This window comes from Chinchilla lanigera, unplaced genomic scaffold (assembly GCF_000276665.1).
Source record: "Chinchilla lanigera isolate Chin_1 unplaced genomic scaffold, ChiLan1.0 scaffold00049, whole genome shotgun sequence".
In the NCBI taxonomy this organism is placed as follows: Eukaryota; Metazoa; Chordata; class Mammalia; order Rodentia; family Chinchillidae; genus Chinchilla; species Chinchilla lanigera.
This window is the reverse complement of record NW_004955450.1, coordinates 7,163,501-7,185,410: the sequence shown is the minus strand read 5'-3', so window position 1 is coordinate 7,185,410 and position 21,910 is coordinate 7,163,501. Positions and strand designations below refer to the sequence as shown.

The following is a 21,910-nucleotide window of genomic DNA, read 5'->3' as shown; positions in this document are numbered from 1 at the left end:
CTATAGGAAGGACACTGGCTTTCATTTTCTGCAGTGTGCTTATGTATCTGTTATACACTACCTACACAACTGCTAGCACAGTCTTGTGAAAACGAGTTTGCCAGATACGGTAGTGTCCAGCTATACTTCTTTTTACCTTCATTTTTATATTATCCAGCCAAATTATATTATCCAGCGCTTTTTCAAAGTCTAATTGTTTTCCTCCCATATCTCCTTCAGTCTGCTGTGTTACTCATTTGTACCTCGGTTAGATTCATTTGTCACAGTTTGCATTTCATCTTGGCCTCCTGGACACCCTGGTTATTCTTTTGCTTTTAGTTTGTGTTTGGTAAAATTCACTGTGTACTGTAGAGTCCTGTAGGTTTTGAAAAATGCATAGTCATGCATTCACCAACAACAGTGCCCTGGCCCCCGAATTCCCCTGAACTGCTGTGTTGCAGTCTGCTTTGTCCTCCCTCTGCTCCCTGGCAGCCTCTGGTATATTTTCCAGCCCTTTCGTTAGCCTTTTCCACAACTGCATGTAATAGAACCATATAACAGAATACTTCATAGATCTGACTTCTTTCGCATAGAAAAATGCATTTGTCTAAGTCATTAGTTTGTAACTTCTCTGTTGCCAGGTTGTAATGTATTATATATGTGCCATAGTTTCTTTATTCATTTACCTGGTGAGGAACATCTGGGTTGTTGCTAGTTTGGCCCAGTCCTAAATAAGGGTGGGGAAGTATATGTATGTAGGTAAATTTTTGTTTCACGTGAGTAAATACCTAGGAGTGGTCTTATGGACCTTATTAGAAATGTGTTTTTAGCTTGAGAAAAAAACGCCAAATTTTTTTCAGTACATGTCCAGTCTGGATTCCCACCACTAGTTTGTGAGAACTCTGGTTGCTCTGCATTCTTCTCAGAAATTGTCAGGTTTGGCCTTTTAGCTGTCCTAATGTAGGTGATATATTACATATGTAGACCTGTAGTGGTATCTTACGGTTTTTAATTCGTGTTTACCTAGTGATGAATGACTAACACCTTTTCATATGTCATTGTTATGGTCTATGTCTGGATGTTCCCCCGAAGCTTCACACATTTTAGATGGGGCTTTTTCGGAAGTAGCTAAATCTAGAGCTTCTGATTGATTCATGGTTCAATGCCAGGATTAAGGGTGCTGAGATTAAGGGTGGGTGATTGCTGGATCAGTCCACCGATGGGACTGGCACCTCCTTGATCCCAGCAGTCTGGATGAGGTGAAAGAGGCTTGTCTCCTGCATTTGTTCTTGTTGCCCTTGCTGTCTACTGCTGCCATGAACAGTTGCCCCTCTGTCATGTGCCACGCTTCCTTGGAGCCAGACAGTTGGGAAGACCATAACCTCTACAGACTGTGAGCTAAATAAACCTTTCCCCCTTTAACTTCGGGTGTTGGGTATTTTGTCTCAGCAGCGAGAAAAGTAACTGAGACAGTCATCCATATGTATTTATGAAGTGGCAGCTCGTCTCTTTATTTCTCTTTATTTTCTGCTCTTATGATCAATCAGGTGTGTAGAATCTTTCCAGTCTCTTTTTGATTGAATTTGCTGTCATTATCTGTGGCTCTGGCTATATTTTATAATAAAATGCACACTTCCATATGAATTTCAGTTATCTGAGTTTATTACATCCTGTGGAAAAAAAGAAAAGGTAAGTTAGTTCTAAATTAAAGAGTGTGGGCTTTTCTACAGTGACAGTGATGTAACATATTTCAGGCCCTATAACAGAAAATGGCCCCCAGCCAGTATGCTTCAGTTTCTTGGTTGCCCAGGTAATAGTTCCTCTTGCAGTTCTGGTTGCTTCTTTCTCCTAGAAATGGCTAGTCACTGTGATGCACAGCTGGTCACTGTGGTAGACATTGTATAAACCAGTCCCCAGTTGACAAGCCATTCTGCCTCTGTACTTCCTGCTTGCCTCTCCAGTATAAGCCCTAGACCACCAGAGAGCAGGGCCTGATACTTGGGGAATGATCCTGCTCAGTGCCCGTTGCCATCAATAAATCTGCCTCCAAACCCTGGGTGTCATTTCAGTGTTTCTGCTTGTCTTGCAGCCCTATTTATAAATGAGACATAATCAAGACTGTTTTCCTAGCCTCGTAAAAGAAAAAGACTGTGCATATGTGTATTAGTACATTCATTTCATTTCCTTTTTTCCTTTTACTGAAAGGCAGGGAGTGAAAGATGAAAAGGGTGTGGGGTTTGTGTTTGTTTTTTAAAGTCTTGATGGCGCCCTACTTTCTTATTTATAGACTAGAAGGTGACTCCATGACTTGGGTGTGCTTCAGAGCCTGGGACGAGTCAAGTGGCAGCTACAGGCAGTGTGCGTTGGTGACGGTGACAGTATACACTTTGCCTTGCATTGTCGTTTGTCAAAATGGGGTAGGGAGATTAAAGAAGGGTGGAGTCTAATATTCTTTCTGAGCAGTCATTCTCAGGTCCACCCTGACTTTGTTTTCCATATTATTTCATTTAATTTTCACAGTTATCTCACAAAGTTGGTATGTTGTCTGTATGTTACAGGCAAGAAAAATATATGCACAAGATAACGTAACTGTCAACGGTTGCTGGGATTGGGTTGTTTTGTCGTGTGACCTCTGTGTCTGCACTCTTAGCCACTGTCCTGTACTGCCTCGAACCCCTGCCCCGAGCCCCCAGTACTGAAGTTGACCCAGGACTTTGCCCTGAGTTATATGCCCAGCCCTTTTAAAAATATATTGTATTTTGAGACAGTCTTGCTAAGTTGTTAAGTTTGCCCAAGCTGGGCTTGAATTTGTGATACTCCTGCCTCAGCCTCCCAGAGTGTTGGGATTATAGCCACGCACTGTGCGCCCCTGCACCCAGCTGCTGCTTCTAAGATTAGAAAAAAGATGAAAATGATTACAAAATTACAAAACTCAGGATTTAAACCTGTGAATTTAATTTAATTTAAACCTTGAATTAAAACTGACTTTATCTCATTCTTTAGTGCTTTTTTCAACCTGAATGGGCTTCACTTTTGGAAAACTTACTGTATATTATCTGAGCAATCACCAGCATGATCGTTAGTGCCAAACCATGGGGCTACATCACATTTAGTATCTCGGAAAACATTCCTTAATGACAGTGATAACAGTTTTCATGAAAACAAAACTCACCTATGAATCAGAAGTAATAGATGTCTACATTGTTATTGACCAGAGAAATACTCATTTCAAAAAAAATCAACAAATGTTCAGTAACTTTTTGATAGTCTAATTAAATTCTTAGAAGTGATACTTAGTGTAATATTTGCAAAACAAACTAGTATAGCTGCAAATAATGCTTTAAACTGTTTTGTCAATAAACTCAATTTATAGTGGATCAGTAAGCTCTATACAGTGATTAAACTGTCTTTATTCTTAATGATATTTTACACTGTAGTAATACTATATTGTAAAGATTAGTGACTTTATTTAATATTGTCAGTTTTAAGAGTTTTTTTAAAATAATCTTATTACATTAGTGGCCTTATTGTATACTTAATGTAAATGTCTCCATAGACCAGGCACTAGCATTTGATATTTGTTCTAGCATATTAACATTTCCAAATGAATAAATATAGAAAACATATCTCAAGTATGATAAAACTCCATGGAAAAGTTTCCCAGTGTAGATAAGGTGTCAAACTATAGACTTTTGTTTGCAAAGTGATAAATGTAGCAGGGCATGGTGGGACAGACTGTAATCCCAGCTCCTGAGATGCTGAGGCAGAATTGCTACAAGTTCAAGGTCAGCCTGGGCTATCTAATGAGTTCAAGACCAGCCTGAACTACCTAGCAAGGCCCTGTCTTCAGAAGGGAAAGGAAGGAAAGGGGAGGGGAGGGGAGCGGAGGGAGAGAGGAGAGAAGAAGTGATACATATCAGTTGACATTGGTAAGGAAAAGTCTAATAATTCAGTGTTTCTTTTGTAACATTCTGAGGAAAAGCATATTGCAATACTATGTGAAATGATATAACAGCATTACTGTAGTATATTTGTGTACTTATTTCAATGTTTCATGTAGATTAACAAAAAAGTATGTTACAATGGAAAGCACAACCTTTATAATCAGAGGAACTGGTTGAGTTCTAGTGTGGGTCCAGCCAAAATTGATTGTAACTTTGAAAAGTCTTTAAGCTCTAGATTTTTCTTTCAGTCTATAAACCAGTTAAGAGTATGATTTCTAAGATTAGCACTATGATTCTTTTTTGTTTCTAATTTTTGTTGTGCTAAAAATGTGTATAAAATTTACTGTCACTCACTTTAAAGCATGAAGTCCAGTTGTATTAAATGTATTCTTGGTGCTGAAGCTCCCTCTCCATAACTCCATCTGGTAAACCTGGAGCTCTGTACCTGTCAGGCAGTAGCTTCTCAGCCCCTGCAGCTTCCATTCTTAGGTCTGTCACTGTGATTTTGACACGTGTGTGTCCAGTTTATTTCACTTGGGTAAAGAATGATCTCTAGGTGCATCCATTGACCTAGAAATTTGACTACAGTGTTCTACATACTCTGTATAACCTAGAATCATAAATCACATAGTACTTAGCTTTTTGTGGCTGACTTATTTCACTTAATGTAATGTGCATAAGATTCAGGCATGTTGGAGTGTATGTCAGAATTTTCTTTCTTTTAAAGGGTGATTAATATTTCAGTGTATGTATTTGTCACATTTTGCTTGTCAGTTTCTCCACCGATGGGCACGTGGGCTGCTTCTATGTTGTAAGCCATTGTGAATAATGCTGCTATAAATATAGGCGTATAAATAGCTTTTCAGGAGCCTGTTTTCAGTTTCATACTAAGAAACTGAACTGTTAGAACATAGCTAGCCGATGTTCAGGTTTTGGGGACCCTCTATCCTGTTTGCCACAGTGGCTGTACTATTTTACACTTCAACAGTGCTGTCTTCCAATCCATAAACACTTGGCTATGTTTCTGTTCACTTATGTCTAAAGTTTTGTCCAACCGTGCTTGTAGCTGTCGGTGTATAAGTTTTTCACTTTCTTGGTGAAGTTATTCCTCTGCATTTCAGTCTTTCTTCATGGCACATTAAGTGAGATTGCTTCGGTCACTTCTCCAGATTGTTCATTGTTACCTGATGGAAATGGAGCTGATTTTTATGGCCTGTGTGTCCTGCTCCTTTGCTGCATTCATGGTTGTATTTTCGCAGTGAAATGTTTAAATTCCTGTATCGCTTTCTTTTGTGTATATTTGTGTTGTAGTTACTGTGGGGGTTACATTTAATGTTCCGGGTTGTAACACCCAATGTTGAGTTTATGCTTGTCTAACTTTACTAACATACGAGAGCTGTGGTCCTCACAGCTCTGTCTCAACTCGGGCCAGTTGGTGGCCCACAGATTATATTCTTATACGTAACCCTTAGGTATTGTTGACCCAAAAATGTAAGATTTTTACACAGTCTTTTAAGTTACACACAAAGCAAAAATGGAGTTATAAACCATGGTTGCAATAGTAACTTCTACAATTGCCCGTGTAGGACCTTTATTAAGATCTTCCTTTCTTCATAGAGCTTCAAGCGTTTGGTGTCCTTTCACTTCACCTTGCAGGACTCTCTGGACTGTTTCTTGCCCAGGAGGTAGAATAGTAACAAACTCACCCAGCTGTTGTTACCGATGAATGTCACAGTGCTTGATGTTACCCTTAGTTGTTCGATTATGTTTTGTTTTGTTTTCTTTAGCAGTATTGGCAATTAACTCAGACCCTTCATGCTGAACTATGTCCCCAGGATTTTTTTTTTTTTTTTTTTTTTGGTTTTTCTCCAGTACCGGGAACCGAACTCACGACCTTGCGCTTGCCAGGCAGGCGCTTTGCCGCTGAGCTAAATCCCCAGCCCCCTGTCCCCAGGATTTGTTTGAGACAGGGTCTCACTAAGTTGCCCAGGCTGGGCTCAAACTTGTGATCCTCCTGCATCAGCACCCGAGTGCTGGGATTATAGGCATGTACTTCCAGGTCTGGCTTCTTTCCATTGCTTTTGAAGGATAGTTTTGTTGAATATTGGCAGGTTTTTTTCTTTCTTCTAGCAGCACTTGAAATATATTATTCCATTGTCTGTAGCCTCCAAAGTTTCTGATGAAAAACCTGATGATAATTGCAATCAGAATCCCTGGTGATTAATGAGCCATTTCTCTCTTGCTGCTTTCAGAAATCTTTTTGTCTTTGTCTTTTGACAGTTTGATAATGAGTCTGGGTATGGGTCTCTTGGGTTTTGGGTTTTTGGTGTTGGTCTTTTTGAGACAAGGTCTCCCTATGCAGTTCAGGCTGGCCTTGAAGTGACTGTGCAGTCCAAGCTGGCCTCAAACTCACAGCAGCCCTCCTCCCTCACTCCTAAAGGCTGGGTTGCAGGCGTGTGCCACCATGCCTGGGTTTTTTCTTGGGTTTTTGTGTTGTAGTTTTTGTTTTTGTTTTTGTTTTTGGTTTTGGTGTTTTTAGGGTTGTGTTTGTTGTTTTTAGTATGGGTCCCTTTGAGCTCATCCTACCTGGTGTTGGTTGCTTCCAGAATGTTTGTATTTATGTCTTTCATCAAACTTGGTAAGTTTTTGGCTATAATTTCTTCAGATAATCTCTCTGCCTCTTTCTTCAACTGAAACTTCCACAGTGTATATTGGTCCACTTGATGATGTCTAGACATCCTTTAGGTTCTGTTCATTTTTTATCGTTTTTTCTTTCTGTTCCTTAGACTCTAATTAGCCATTTAGCGGGGCTCAGTCCTCTTGACTTAATCACCTCGCAGAGGATGTATCCGCTGTGACAGCCCAGTGACCTTACTGAAGGGCTGCTGCGAGCTAGCTGGGCCTTTTTTGTCCTCCCACCATGTGAGGACACAGTGTTGAAAGGCTACTTAGAGTGGTTAAGCACATAACAGAATGGTAGCTGGTGGGGCTGGGGGAGAAGGAGAAATTGTGAGTTAGTGTTCACTGGATATAAAGTTTTGTGTTTTGGGGGTTTTTTTGGTACCGAGACTTGAACTTGGGACTTCACGCTTGCCAGGCAGGCGCTTGTGCTACTGAGCTATACCTCTGGCCCTGGATATAAAGTATCAGTTGCAGCGAGTGAAAAAACTCTAGAGAGTTATACGAACTGTGCTTGTAGTTAATACTCTATGCTTAAAATTTTAAACATGTTAAAAAATAAGGATGCATTTATCCATTCAAATTTGCTGTAACATTTTCTATTTTTTAAAGAATATCTAATACATCCATTTAGTGAAGATTAAGCATGCAAGATATATTCATAACATGCATGCCTATACATGGTCATAATGTACAAGCATTTTGAAGATGACATTGTGTAGTATAACAACCATTGTTAGTATCCTATCACTGTGTTTTGAAATTCTGTATCATTTTTATTGCTCTCCATGCTGTTTTGTTTATGTATTTGTTTTTACTATTTTGGTTTTTTTAAATGAAAGACAAAATTTATATGTATATATAAGGATAGCTGGAATAAGTGTATTGCTGATGTCTGTGGTTTATTGAGAGGACCAGTCAGTGCTTAAAATTTTCTTTTTTCTTGACCAATTTTGTATGCTTGAATCTGGTAATCAGAAGACTGGTCTAAAAACAATATGCAGTATAAGAACCATTGTCGAACTCCTACGTATGGTGAAGCTCTGCATCATTTCCAATGTTTTATTTCGTTTATTGTTATTTTATTATTTTTTTTACTTGTCACTGTCTTTGATTGTTTGATCAACGTTACATTCTTATGTCTGGTGGACTGAGCAACTTCGTTGAAGATAACAGTGTGTAATATAGCAACCATTGTGAATTTCTATCATTTTGTTTTGAGGTCATGTATCGTTTTTGTTGTTTTTGTGTTGTTTTGATTTTGTTTTCATTGTTGTTTTGTCAGTTTTTTAATTTTTAAAATAAAAAAGATATATTCATAACAAATCTGAAAAAAGTTCAGTATCCAGCAATGCAAAATTCTGTCCTACATTCAGTAAAAAATGACTAGACATGCAAAAAAAAAAAAAAAAAAAAAAAAAGCAAGAAGATGTGATCTTTAACCAGGATAAAAATCAACCAACAAGAAGAAAGAAAACACATCTGATGGAATTAGCGGGCAAGGACATTCAAACAGCAATTATAAATATGCTCCTTATGTTCAAGAGAATAGGGGAAAACATGAACATGCCGAGGAAAGAACTGGAAATTATTTACAAAAAGAGAGAGACCCACATAGAACTTTTGGAAATGAAAAACATAGTATCTGTAATGAAATTAACAGTAGATTAGATACTACAGGACAAAATAATTTAGTAAAACCCGAAGACATAGCAATCACATCTCCCTACAACACCACAAGAAGAAAACTTTTCAAAGGGGAAAAACAGAGGAAAAGGGACATGACGTCACTGAGCTACAGGACACTGTGAAACAGCTTAACACAAGCATAATGAATCTTAGAACAGAAAATAGTTCCCAAAATAGTGGGCAGATATTTACCAAGTTTGATGAAAAGTATAAACCTGTGGATTATAACTCACAAAGCACTAAAGAGAATAATCATGTTTGAAATTTCTTTTTTTTTTTTTCTTTTTTGGTACTGGGAATTGAACTCACAACCTTGCGCTGGCGGGGCAGGCGCTGTGCCGCTGAGCTAAATCCCCAGCCCCTAAACAGAATAATCATGAAGAAAACAATACCAAGGCACAAAAATCAGATTGTTGAAACTGTTGGCAAAGAGAAAAATCTTAAAAGCAGCCAGAGACAAAAGTGACACTTTATATAACAGATGAAGAAGTCTGTGTGAATTATTTCAGACTTGTCATCAGAAATCGTGTGTGCCAGATGACAGCGAACTCTGCGTCATCCTAGAGCTCTGCCTGCGTAGATGAGCTTTCCAGAACGGAGGCAAAACAAAGACTTGGAGGGATAAACAGTAGCTCAGAGAATGTGCACTGCAAGAAATGTTAGAAGCAGTTGTTCCAGCAGGATGGAAATGATATCAGAGGGAAGCTCGTATCTCCATAAAGGGATAGAGGGCACTGGGAATGGTACATATTGCAATAGCTGTAAAAGCCTTTTCTCTTTATTTGAGAAGCTTTTAAAAAGATTTTTAAAATACAAAAATAATACATTGTGGGATTTATAATGTAAACAGAAGCTTAAGGAAAGGTATAGCTAATAAGCTAACAGTGGAGATAAAATAGAGTCATAAAAATTACCAGACGTGAAAGGAAGAGAAGGAAAAGCAAGCGAGGAACAGGTGAGCAAGTGGGGAGGGCACAGATTTATATGCAGGTGTATCAGTAATGACATTAGATGGAAAAGGTTAAGAATTTCCAGTGAAAGGAGCTCGATTAGGTTATTTAAAAGCAAGATTAAATTATATGTTGTCTACAAGAAACCCACATCGAATAGAAAAATGCAGTATAAAAGTAAACATGGAAAAAAATATTCTACTGAGATACTAATTTAAAGAAAATTAAGAGTCCAGTATGAATACCAGAAAAGTGGGTTTCAGAGCAGGAAATATGAGGAACATTCTATAATGCAAAATAAGTCAGAAATAACAAATGTGTAGGCTTCTAGTAACAGAGATGAAGGAATATGAGAACAGAAAGGAGAAATAGACAAATATATATACAATGACAGCTGGAGACTTCCGTGTTCTTTCTTATTAATTGGTCAATTTAGTTGAGCCATGGTCTATGACAGGAGACCTGGTTTATCCCAGTTTGTTTTCATTGTAATGTTTTCCTTGTAATAAGAGTTGTTCTCTCATTAGCCCAAAGAGTGTTCCTGCCAGTCCTGATTATCAAAATAGTGCTGAGGGACACATGCTAAGTACCAACAACTAGGACTCAGTAAAATAGTATTTATTGGTGCTTATTAATTGCTAAGTATATAGGTGCTAGTGTCCTATTGCTGTTGTAACAAATGACCACAAACTCAGCTGCTTAAGACAGCCGGATTGGGTTTACAGCTCTGGAGGGCAGAGGGTGTCAGTGGGCTGGGTGGCTCTAGGGGAGATGTGTTCTGGGGATTCCAGCTCCAAGGGGCTCCCTGCATTCCTTGGTTCACAATTCTCTTCTAAAGAAGCAAAAAAGACTGTATTTCAGATGGAATATTTGACGTATAGCATTTTATCATGAGGATAAAGCCAGTTTTTGGATTGTCCAAACAAGACCGTGAAAGTAAATTTTTGAAAAAGAAAACAAGTTATCAAGAATTGCCAAGAATCCCCTTGGCAATTCTAACAAAAACTAATTTTTCTCCTATTGCTCTATTTTGATATGAGTGAGGAGGAGTGAGACAGATTTTATTATCCTTTAGATTTCTGTGTTTATTTTTTTGTTTTTGTTTTTTGAGACAGGCTGGCCTTCAACTCACTATGTAGCCCAGGTTAGCCTCAGACTCACAGCTGTTCTTCTGCCTCAGCCTCCCAGGTGCTGGGATTATAGGTGTGCACCACCTGCCCAGCATTTTAGATTTCTAAAGACAAAAATATATAATTTTTACCAGGTTTTTCTAAACAGCCAAGGAATGTACTATTTTTTGTCCATCCATTCCTTAAAAATTGCAGATCAGGTGAGCTAATGTAATATTACAGAGTGCTTGCAACATACCCAGCAAATGCTTCCTGGCCATTGTTTGGTTGCTATTTGTTCTCTAGCTCCAGACTTTTTCACTATTTTTATATATGCCTGAGTAATTGTTATCTTAGATATATATTTCTGTTTCGTATATAAACCCTTGGATAAAGTAGGCTGCTTTTTAAGTGATTACAGTTCTCGTTTATTTGCTAGAAAATAGTTCTCATAATTTGAGCTAGAGCGCAACTTCACATAATCTCATGTTGGTTGGTCAGCCAGTAATACCAGTGGGGGATTAGAGCATGGTAGAATGGTCATTAGTGCTCTTACAGCGATGGCTGACCCAGTGCTATTATTGTGTTCTTAGCAGTCAGTGATACTTGTAGGTGACAGTTCCTAAGATGAGGTAATAGTATTGCATTATAGTATGAAATGCTTTTTAGGAAAAAAAGTCTTGATTGGTCACTTCAATACAGTGAGATTAGTATGACGACCTGACATAGGTGTGTGTGCCCCCATTTTCTTTCCCCTTGAGTTTTTCTGGTCATGAAAATAGAAACCATTAAATGGTACTTTTATTCTGACATTTATTTTAAAGACTTCAATTTTCTTTTTGTACCAAAAATCGAACTCAGAACCTTGAGCTTGCCAGGCAGGCACTTGAGCCACTGAGATACATCCCGGCCCAAGAGTTCAATCTTTTAATTGATGCAGTGTTGGTTGTTGCAGAACTTGAGATTCTGTTACACTTCTAAACTAGCTGCTGCTTTTTACAGGGAAAAAAAGAGCACTGTTTATGATAACAAAGTAGGATTTGAGAGGGTAGTTAATATTCAGAGAGTTTACTCAGATATATGCCAGGAATAAACCATTATATAGAAAGAAGACAAAACCAGGGCTGTCCAAGTTACCTTGGGAGGAGTAAAATTCCATTCACACAGGTTTTTTTGTCCTCAAGGAGGTGAGCACCCCATACTCCCGCCTTCTGTACTGGGGATTGAACCCACGGCCTTCACACGGAGCTACATCCCCAACCTGCTTTTCACTTTTTATTTTGAGACAGGGTCTTGCTACATTGTCCGGGCTGGGCTCACACTTCAGATCCTCAGAATTACAGGGCCGCACCTCCCCACCCAGCGTATTTTTTGGTGTAAGTGCAGCAGCATGGGCCCATAAGAAAGCCATCCTTGAGCATTAGAGACTTTCGATTAGTCTCAAATCATAGACTAGGGGAGAACGTTCCTTCCAGGTGAGATGACCTCTTTGGCGGGGAGTGGTAGGCAATAAGGATGGTGGCAGGAAGTCAGCAACTGAGAATTTTCTAACAGTGTGAGAAAGTTTACCTCCTTGTTTAATAAAGACTGTACAATATCTGTATTTGAGTATTTTCGGGTATTTCTTGTTTTTCTGCAAAAGGCTCAAAGGTGTACTAGTGTAGAATTCATGAGTCATTGTAAGGAGTCCCTCAAAGCAAAGCATGTTAAGGTTGGTACATTTAACATTTGGATGCTCTGTAAGTTCATTGACTTTATGTTTGCTTTTAATTTATACATAAAATCCTTTGATTCATTTCTGCATCTAGACTGTATAAATTTACGTCAAGAAACTAATAGAAAAAATTAAATATTAAATCAAGAAACAGGTATCAGTAACGCACTTGAACACGGTCCCTGTCTACACTGGGCGACAGTGGGAAGGTAGAAGCCGTTGCTGCCATGTCTTCAGATTCAGGGTATACTGTTAAGCTTCTTGTTCAGTTCACTCCCTGCGCTAGATGCAGAGTTTCGGAGCCATGTGTAGGGCGCATGCCTGTAATCTGTGCTACTCTGGAGGCTGAGCTAGAAGGACCTCAAGTTTATAGTTTGGGGGTAGGGGGAAGAACAGGGTAGTTTCCACACTAAGGAAAAACAGACATAAGTAATTCATTTTATAACCCAGATTCCTATTGGTCTTTTTGGAAGCTCCTTTGTGGTTGGCTTAATAAAGAAGGAAAGATTTATGTGGCATCTTAATTTCTTAATTAGTCTTGGCCACGTTTGGAAACCCGAAGTTTATGGGATGAGTAATAAGTTACGTGTGTGAGTGTGTGTAGTGCCGGGGATTGAACCCAGGGCCTCACGTGTGTCTGGCAAGTGCTTTACCTCTGAGCTATGGCCCCAAGCCAAGGAATAATTTAAACTCTGTCTTGAAAGAGCAGTTTTTAAAACATGAAATAATGGCTACACTGTATGGCATATGTGAAATACTCATGATGCACACACATATGTGTATAAGGAGTAAGGAATTTCAGTTTGGGAAGGGAGAGACAGAAAAAACCTACTTTCTTTTTATTGAATACCTATAGTTCAGGTTTCACCTTTGTAAATAATGCTAATGCTGAGTTCTCACACTGTTCATGTAAATGTCAGTGGAGCTTCCGCCTGTAAACATACAGGAAAAAGTATTTCTATCCATTAAGAAATACTCTTGGATAGAATTTAATTTCTATTTCAGCTGCCTTACTTATTTAGGTAAATGGAATTTCTGCATTCCAATTTATATTCTCCTCAAATTTAAAAACTGACAGAAAGTATACCCTTTGCTCAGCAGGTAGTCAGGGCTTAAGTGGATAGTAAATGAAAGATCCTAGAGTGCTGAGGTTAATTCGGTTTAGTGATCTTCCTGTTTGCTTAGAAAATTGTACACCTGGGAAGTCTTGGTTTAAATCTTATTTAATTCACATTTATTGCAGATACAATTTATGTTCCTGACCAGTATGTCCTTCTGTGGAAAGGCATGTCGTATTTGCTTCTTGCTTGCTATTCTTACCAACTTTTATGAGATGGTAAAAATTACAAAGCTTGGAGAAAGGTGTTGTTTTAGGAGAATATATATAGTACTTTGTTTCTTCAGATTGCTTATTTGGGAAATGTCAATGTGCCTTAATAGATGTGTAGAAAATATTTGTTGGGTAAATGAACTGATAGGAGTAGATCGGGTTATATCCAGCTTAGAAACTGTTACGAGTACTGGAAATGTCCATGCTCGTGAGCTGCTTAGTTATGAAGCATCTGGGTCAGCGTGGCATTCTCGTGAGTGCCTAGCTCCTTAGGGTTCGAAGTCTCACGTAATATGAAACGTGAGACACCTCTGAAGGCTCAGAGCCCTCTCCTGGAGTTTGAGAATGAAAAATCCTTGACTGCTTTCAAAATTTGGTAGGTAATATATGACATTTCAGGCACATTTTTAAAAAATGAACATGTTGTAGAAGCAGAAAGATAAATGATAGAAAAGGAAGGACAGCAAAAGTGTAATATAATGGCGAACGCTGGACTGAGCTTGAAAATTGGATTCTAGGCCTGCGATTGGGCTTGAGTTACATCTTTTGTTAGACTTTGGACGAATTGTGACTATGAGCAAATTAGTAATCCTGTTTTGTTTTGGGAATTGGAGCCTAGACCTTTGGATGAAGTTGTATCCCCAGCCCTACTTTTATTTTGAGACAGGGTTTTAAGCCAAGGCTAGGCTCAAACTTGAGATACTCTTGCCTCAGCCTCCAAGAAAGCTGGGATTACAGGTGTGTGTGGTGATCTTTCTTTTTAATTGCAAAAAATGATACAAGGTCACAAGGCTAGTGCTGGGGTCTGGAAGTGTATCTCCCAAAGCCCTCGAAAGAAGGCTAGGTCCCCAGGTGGTGCTCTAGGGAGGTGGGAGGTCCTTGGAGAGACAGGTTCTTGTGAGAGGCACTTGGGTCACTAAAGATGTGCCCTCCAAAGGATTTGGGACCCGATCTCTTCCTCTCGGTCTCTCTCTGCTTCCTGTCTTGGGATGGGAGTTCTCCCTCCAACACGTGCCTCTGCACGATGGGCTGCTCTCGCCAGAACCCAGACCAGAGGGGCCACCTGCTATGACTGGACCCTCCAAAGCCCTGAGCTAAAGAAACCTTGTTTTCGTAAGTAGCCTCTCTGTCAGGTATTTCATCATAGTAACCCAGAGGTTCCCAGCACAGCAGCTGTGCTAGCTGTGTCTTTTTAGCTTGAACAGCAGAAAAACTCTGATACTCTAACATCCTGACAGGTTATTCTTGCATGATTTCCATTCTCGCAGTCTCTAATTATTCCTGGTTTGATGCTTTGGAGTAGCTCAAAACCGCACTTTATTGTGTCTATATCAAAAATTATCCCAGTAATTACACTGAAAAATCAACTGCAGCACCCTATTGTCGCACAGGTTGATTCTTCTGTATCACTGTGAACCAGTCCCCGTTTTTCATTCCCATTTTGTACGATAGCTAAAGAGATATTCCATAAAAATTCACTGTCAACAGCTGTTATGCAGAACTTCTTAGGAAGACAGTACCAGTTTGTACTGTGAAGTCCCCCTACATATCATCCATGTAAAACAGACACATCATTAGGTCCTTTCTCTCGACTTTCCTAATGAGTGGAGAATTCTTACACAGCTGGAAAAGCCCTAACTCCTTTGCTAAGAAGCAAGCAGAGCCTGTTTCCCCACCCCCTTTAGTACTACACAATACTTCAAAGAACACTGTAATTGTTAAGCTTTTCTAGGTACAAGGCAGCTCCTGGATGTTTAAAAAACATTTCTGTCCTAGTTCTTTATACTGTTGCTGCTGGAGAAAATTAAGGTGAATAATTTAAAAGCTCTTTTTAAAAACAGATTTTCATTTCAGGAGCTGATGTATAATGCTAATGCTTTGTCTCTCACAAAGCGCCAGCAGCTCATTCTTCTTTTAGGTAACTGGTGAGAAAATATATCATGATTTGGGACCAGATAATACGATATTGCCGTCTTTGATGTAAACACTTGGAAGCCAGAATAATGTGGGGTTAAATTCCCTTTGCTCCCTAATAATTTTTCCTTGGCAGAATTAAAAACTGCTCAATTTCCTCAGCTGTATGCTGGTAATAAGAAGACCTTCGAATTTGATTTGGGTATGAAAGTATATATAGCATTTGGCAAAACCACTCATTAAACGTTTGTATTTTCTTAACATTCTTCTCCAGCCTGAACCCCCAAAAAGGAAGAACGTCCCTTTTCATTCAAATGAGACTTTTTAAAAATTAAACTATGTCTCATGGAGCTTTGAGAATAAATGAGGGTAGCAGGATTGATGTCCCCGTGAAGTGCTGCTGATTTCCAGGGCAAGCTCTAGGTTCAGGGAAGACTGGGTTCCCAAGCGGGTGACTCAGCATAGGCTTAAGCTGGAGATGTACACACGCTGCTCACTTAAACTGGATCTGCGCCTTCAGTGTTTATGACGAAGGCCCGGCTCAACTTACTATTTATGGGGTGCCTATGCTGGATAAGAGGGGGGCATCGATATGAGTAAGACATCCCCTGCGCCTTCAAGGAACTCAATCTAGAGAAGAATACAGTATAACAGTTCTTCATAATAATTTTGAGCCAGACGTCAAGAATTTGTGTAATCAAGATATAAGAAAAGCACTGCGTGGAGGGAGGAAAAGAGTGAGGGAGGGAGGGAGGAAGAAGAGGGAGGAGATGAGAGAAGTGTGTGCATCGAGAAGGGCTCTTTAGTGAAATGGGAGGTAAACTCCACTAGCTTCTCTCCAGTACCCACTTTCTCCTTCTAATTATAAAACCCTGATTTTTCACTTGGTGTATTGTTGACTGGCACGAAATGTATTTCCCAGTGTCCTTTTCAACCGAGAGCTCACATAACAGATTTGACTAATGAAATACTGGAAGTGCAGCGTGAAGCTCCAGGAAAGCCTCATTAAAGTGCAGCAATCCCATGGAAAGATGTCCTCTTTCACCTGCATTCCTTTCTTCTTCTTTCTGGGCTGCAGTACCACCATAATGCTGAGACTTCAGTAGCTTTTTTGGGTCATGGGGTGATGTAAAAAGAAAAAAACATGTCTGTGTCCTCAGTGAGCATGTAGCCCCATCTAAAGATTCAGGCTACCTACTTGTGAGTTTCTTTTATATAAGCAAAAAATAACAAGGGCTAGAACACAGCACAGTTTATTTTTGGTGTCTGTATCTAGCAACAGGCCTAACACTCACAGATACAGAAAGCTGTGTGGGTGAGCATAGGCATCTGACTCCTTGTAACCCCATCTCTTGCCACCATTTAAATGACTACAAATACAGCTAAAACTGGTATACCAGAGACAAGAAAGGATTCATATACCTGAAATACAATAATGGCAAGAGACTCCAGTTAGATGTAATGTAGGTGTTCACACAAAAGAAACTAGAACTCTGGAGAACGGCCATTTCCCTTCTTTGGCAGAAGCGTACATGATAAACCTAGCAAGAAAGCCATCAAAACCACAGGGGTTATAGCAGAGGACTTAGGAGCCAACTGGAAGAGATTCTCACAGGCAAAAAAAAAGATCATTTGAACCTAAAAAAGCAGAAACTGCAGTAACTTGAAACACATCAGATATGTTTAAAAGCCTGTAAGCTTATATGTTACTTTTTGAAAATACTCATTATTGGTTATTAAAGAACCAGTCCTTTATGTTGAAAATTGGGAAATGAAAAATTCAATCACTAATTCTCTGTCCTGTACAACTATATAATCTCAGGGTGACCACGTAGTTGGTAGGGGTAGGATTTTCTTCCTGAAGTATTCCAACTGTGACATTAAGAAGGACAGCTAGAACTACAAGGTGAGCTGCTGATGGAACGCTGTGTGGTGGCTGGATTGGGCTGGCAGCGCTTGAGCATAGGCTTCATCCTAACGTCACAAAAAGAGACAGGCATAAACTTCCTGGTGGAAGTTCACACCTCCGTCATGCAATATTCTTGCTGACAATCAAACGCTACTGTTACCAAACTTCTACATCTACCTACTGGTTTATAGCAGGTGCTGGAGGGACTGAGTCAGGGAGGCCCAAGAACTGCAACCAGAAACAAAACAAAGAGTATTGCACCCTCTATGGGGCAAAAGCATGTATTCCTGATGTAAAAGTTTGCCTCAATATCAAGGAAATCTTAGGAAATATTTTAGATGTTCACATATTTTAAAAATTGTGGTGTCCCTGGAATAAATTATGGAAATGAACTCACAAGTGAGTAGAGTGTGCTGAAAGGGAGGGAAGCTGGCTAGTGGAAAGGCATAAATTTAAAAGTATTGAAAAAAGAAGAAACAGACAATAAGATAGGAACTAAAATGTGCAGTATTCAAATAAGAAACAGTAGAACAGAAATTGAATGTGCAATACCCCAATTAAACTGTGCATCAAACATAACAGATCAGAATATGTAGTTATATGAAATTCAAGTTTGAGAAGCTTTCCCAAAATTCAGAAGAAAAGGTGAGAGGAGATAGAAAAAAAAAAATAGATTTGAAGGAAAAGATGGTACAGTAGTCATAAAGAATAAAGAGATCCAACATACGGAAAAGAGATTCTGGAAAGACCAGAACAAACCAAACAATAACAACTATTAAACAAAAGGGAAAAAAACTTCTGAGATGAAGGATGACCCCAGTCTGCAAACTAAGCTCAGACATTAACAAGTCTTGTTTTAGACAACGCTGAATTTATACTTTGAACAAGTAGCTCCTACAGTTAAAATACAGGTTACCTGCGAGAACGATCTCAGGCTAGTTCTTCCGGTGAGTAACTGTTGTCTGTTTGCTTGGATCCTTCCCTGTGTGGAAGCCTAATGTAGATAATGACTGGAATGAGGGAAAGCACCAACTTCCACCAGAACAGTCCGAGTTGTTAGTCTCTGTGCATGCAATGTTCCGGTGTCTGGCAACGAGCCTGTTTGAATTGCGTTAAGAGACACAATATCTGTCTTCATCACCCTTGGAACTGAAGTTGAATATTGATTTGGGGTAACGCACTGATCCCATAACATACAGTTTCCTGGCCTTTCTAGAAAATGTTTGCTGTTACTTTATACGTTATGAGTCACGAAGGCGTAGCAAACACATACCTGAATAACGCTTGTCTGAGTCAGTAATTGCATGAAGTTGCATAATTCTGATTTTCCTTTTTCTTTTGTATTATGAGGTGGCCTCCTGTAAAATAGAGTACTTTATTGACTGGGGCTGTTGATTTGTTCTGAAATTTAGTTGTTCCTACAGAACGAGGACAAATAAATTCTGTAAGCGAGTTTAGCAGTTTTCACCAGCTCAGATGATTACCCGCGCTTCTGCCTGGCTTTTTGAATATCAGTGCAGACTCGTGGGTTCCCACTGAGTCAGTGTGTTTTCATCAGCTTCAGACATAAGCCGTACAACTTTGGCAGTAGGGAAGGGGACCTTTCAAACCGACTCCTGTGTTTCTTCGTTTGACACCATATTTTTAAGTATGGAAGTCCTTAAACATAAAAAATATGTGCAAGAATATACCTGTCAGTGAGACGTAACCGTTCTCAATACTTTCCAGTTCCATCCCCCACGGCTTTGTTGACCCCTAGATTATGACTACATTGGTATTTGAAAGCTTCTTTGCTGTCTAGGGCGGAAAGCTGTCCCAGCCCTACACCTGGTTCTCATACAGTTGAGTGGGCCCAAATGGTCCGGGTTGTTGTGTGCGACAAGGAGGGAGCTGCGAGGCATCCACCTCGTAGCGTGTAGTTCGGTTTACCGAAGACCGAAGGGCAGCAGCAGGAGGAGGCAGAAGCGCAAAGCAGGCAGAGGGGGCTTGTACCTCAGGCTTCCAGTATTCTAGGGTCAGACAGCACTGGTCTTAGGCCCCTCTCACTGTCTTTCTGATGTCGGCAATCTGCAGCCCCATAAGCTTATACGGGAATAATAATCCATTGGGGCAGCCTTGTGTTTACGGCTGAATGGGGAGGAGGGGGAGGCTCACTTATCTTTCCTGTCTCGGGACCATGGAAGCATGGATGACGTCGGTGGTGTGCTGTTTACAGTTGAGCACAGGGAAGGGAGGGACTGAGCTCCTCTGTTTCTGACTGTGCTAGCAGCATCCATTTCTCTCAGAAACCCTGATTGCCTTTATAAGGAAAGATTCCAGCTCCATACCTTGGCACAAGCGTTATTGACAGATTTGGTGAATGGGTGGTGCTGGTACCGGGGATTGAACTAGGGCCTTCATGCTGAGCTATATCTCCAGGCTTTTTTTTTTTTTTTTTTTTGAGGCAAGGTTTCACTAAGTTTCCCAGACTGTGCTCAAATTTGAAATCTCTTCTTCAGCCTCCCAGAGTGCGGGGATTACAGGTGTGTACTGACCTACCTGGCTTTTTGAAAGTTTTTTATTTTGATTTTTCTTCGTGTCCCCATAATGTGGCTCCTCGTAAAGGTAGGTTGGGTCTGTAAGCAATGTTACTCTCATTTGAATAGTAGAGGAATTGCACTTCTTCAGAATGAAACTAGAGGGTTTATATTTCTGTTTTAATTGTTCAAAAGGTTAGGCATACCTTACTATTCAAATGTTAACACATCAGTATTTTTGGTAAAGGATTTTTTTAAAATAGGATTTTAAAGTATCACCTTGCTTCTACAAGGAAATCTCAGTTGGTAAATATATGACCTATATTTAATCCCACTTTGGTTTTTTAGCATTTAACACATTTTTCTCATAGTAAAAAGTGCAAATGATAAAACATATTGCAGACTGAATAGCACTAATCCACAACTCAGAAATCCTAAATGCCCCAAAATCTGAAATTTTTCGAACACTGTCATGATGCCACAAGTGGAAATTTTATGCCTTGGTAATGCTTCACGTACAGATGCATTAAAAATATTGTATGCAGTTACCTTTAGGCTTTGTTTATAACTATATATGAAACATAAAGGAATTTGTGGTTAGATTAGGTCCCAACCCAAAATACCTCATTTATACATGTACAAATATCCCAAAATCTAAGGAAATCTGAAAGCATTTTATTTGTTTTGTTTTTGTTTTTTGAGACAGTGTCTCACTATGTAGTTCTGGCTGCCCTTGAACTCACTATGTAACCCAGGCTGGTTTCAGACTCACAGACTCAGCCTCCTGAGTGCTGGGATTACAGGTGTGGACTACCACACCTGGCCTGTATATGATTTTCAGGATGGACTGAACCCACATCTTTGGTTCCTTCCCTCCTGATCCCACTGAAGTGAAACATAGAAATCAGAAACGAAGAAGTCAGTAACAGTAAATAGGAGGGCTATCAAAGGATGGCAGACAGAGTTCTGCACCTTTGGGACCCAGAAGGCCCAACTGTACCCCGTCTTCACCTCACCATACCTGTGTCTTTCATCCCCCAACTTGGACTACAGGTAGCTGGCATGAATCCCAGGCCAAACACCAGACAGATCTTTTTTTTAATAGAAGTTGGGAAAGGCTAAGACTTCTAAAGTGCATGTTCTATTCCCAGAACGAAAGAGAAAAAGCCGTCTTCTTTCTGGCATTTAGGCTCAATGCCTCCCCACCCACTCGCCCTCGAGGTGCACTGCTGGAGCCTGTGCCAGCCTGCACACGTTGTGCTCTCTCTGTCATCTGAGGAGCGCGTGCCAGCCAGGAAGTAGGAGATCCAAGCTGCCTCCTGAGTCACTCCGCCGTGGATGTGCGCGAGCAGCCTGAAGATCTCAGGCATGTGAGGAGCCAATGGCAGGGACAGGAGACAAACGCCCAGAAAGTAACAGCGCCAGTGGAAAAAACCAGAGCCTCAGAGAGAACGTTATTTTAACATAAAGAACTCAGGGATCCAAGGTAATGCCGTACCCACTGAACAGGAATGGGCGGCGTAGACATTCAGTTTGAAGGAGCACACCGGGTGCAGAGCTGCACCATGACACAGCCTCAAAACTGCAGAACTTCTAGGATTAATGAAAAACTCAGAGGTCATGCACACACCACACCAGACTGGATCAAAGCTTCATGCTTTAAGACAGTAAAGTTCCGTGGCACAAGTACCTGCCTGGCAAGCGCGAGGTCCTGAGTTTGATTCTTGTAGCCTCCTCCACCAAAAAAGAAAACACAATAAAGCTTGAGAATAAAATACACATTCTTTGGGGGAAAATAATCCAACCAAAGAATCTGTATCCTGCCAGCTATTTAAGGATGAGTGCAGATAGGGTTGTTTTCAAATATCCAGTGGCAGGGGCTGGAGATTTAGCTCAGCGGCACAGCGCCTGCCTGGCAAGCGCAAGGTCTTGAGTTTGATTCCCGGTACTGGAAAAAAACAAAAAAACAAAACAAAACAAAACTATCCAGTGGCGGAGCTGGGGATATAGCTCAGCAGGCATGGTGCCTGCCTGGCAAGTGTGAGGTTGTGAGTTCGATTGCTGGTACAAGCAAAAAAGAAATCATGCAGTGGCTCAGAGTTCACCTTCTCTTGAAATTGAAAGAAATGAGTTGTACTTCACGCACACTTTTCTTTTTTTTTTTTTTTTTGGTTTTT

General features: G+C 40.1%; 1 protein-coding gene and 1 long non-coding RNA gene across 5 annotated transcripts in view; one reads left to right on the top strand and one right to left on the bottom strand.

Annotated features, from left to right (window-relative positions):
• The window catches only part of Glce (glucuronic acid epimerase), a 77,115-nt gene that overhangs the window by 41,425 nt on the left and 13,780 nt on the right, over positions 1 to 21,910 (top strand). The window lies entirely within an intron of this gene.
• The window catches only part of LOC102016865, a 20,927-nt gene continuing 501 nt past the window's right edge, over positions 1,485 to 21,910 (bottom strand). Inside the window, exons 2-3 of the long non-coding RNA XR_262539.1 lie at positions 18,491 to 18,575; positions 1,485 to 1,649 (exon numbers count right to left, since the gene is read on the bottom strand). This is a non-coding gene — a long non-coding RNA (uncharacterized LOC102016865). The remainder of the gene's footprint in view (positions 1,650 to 18,490; positions 18,576 to 21,910) is intronic.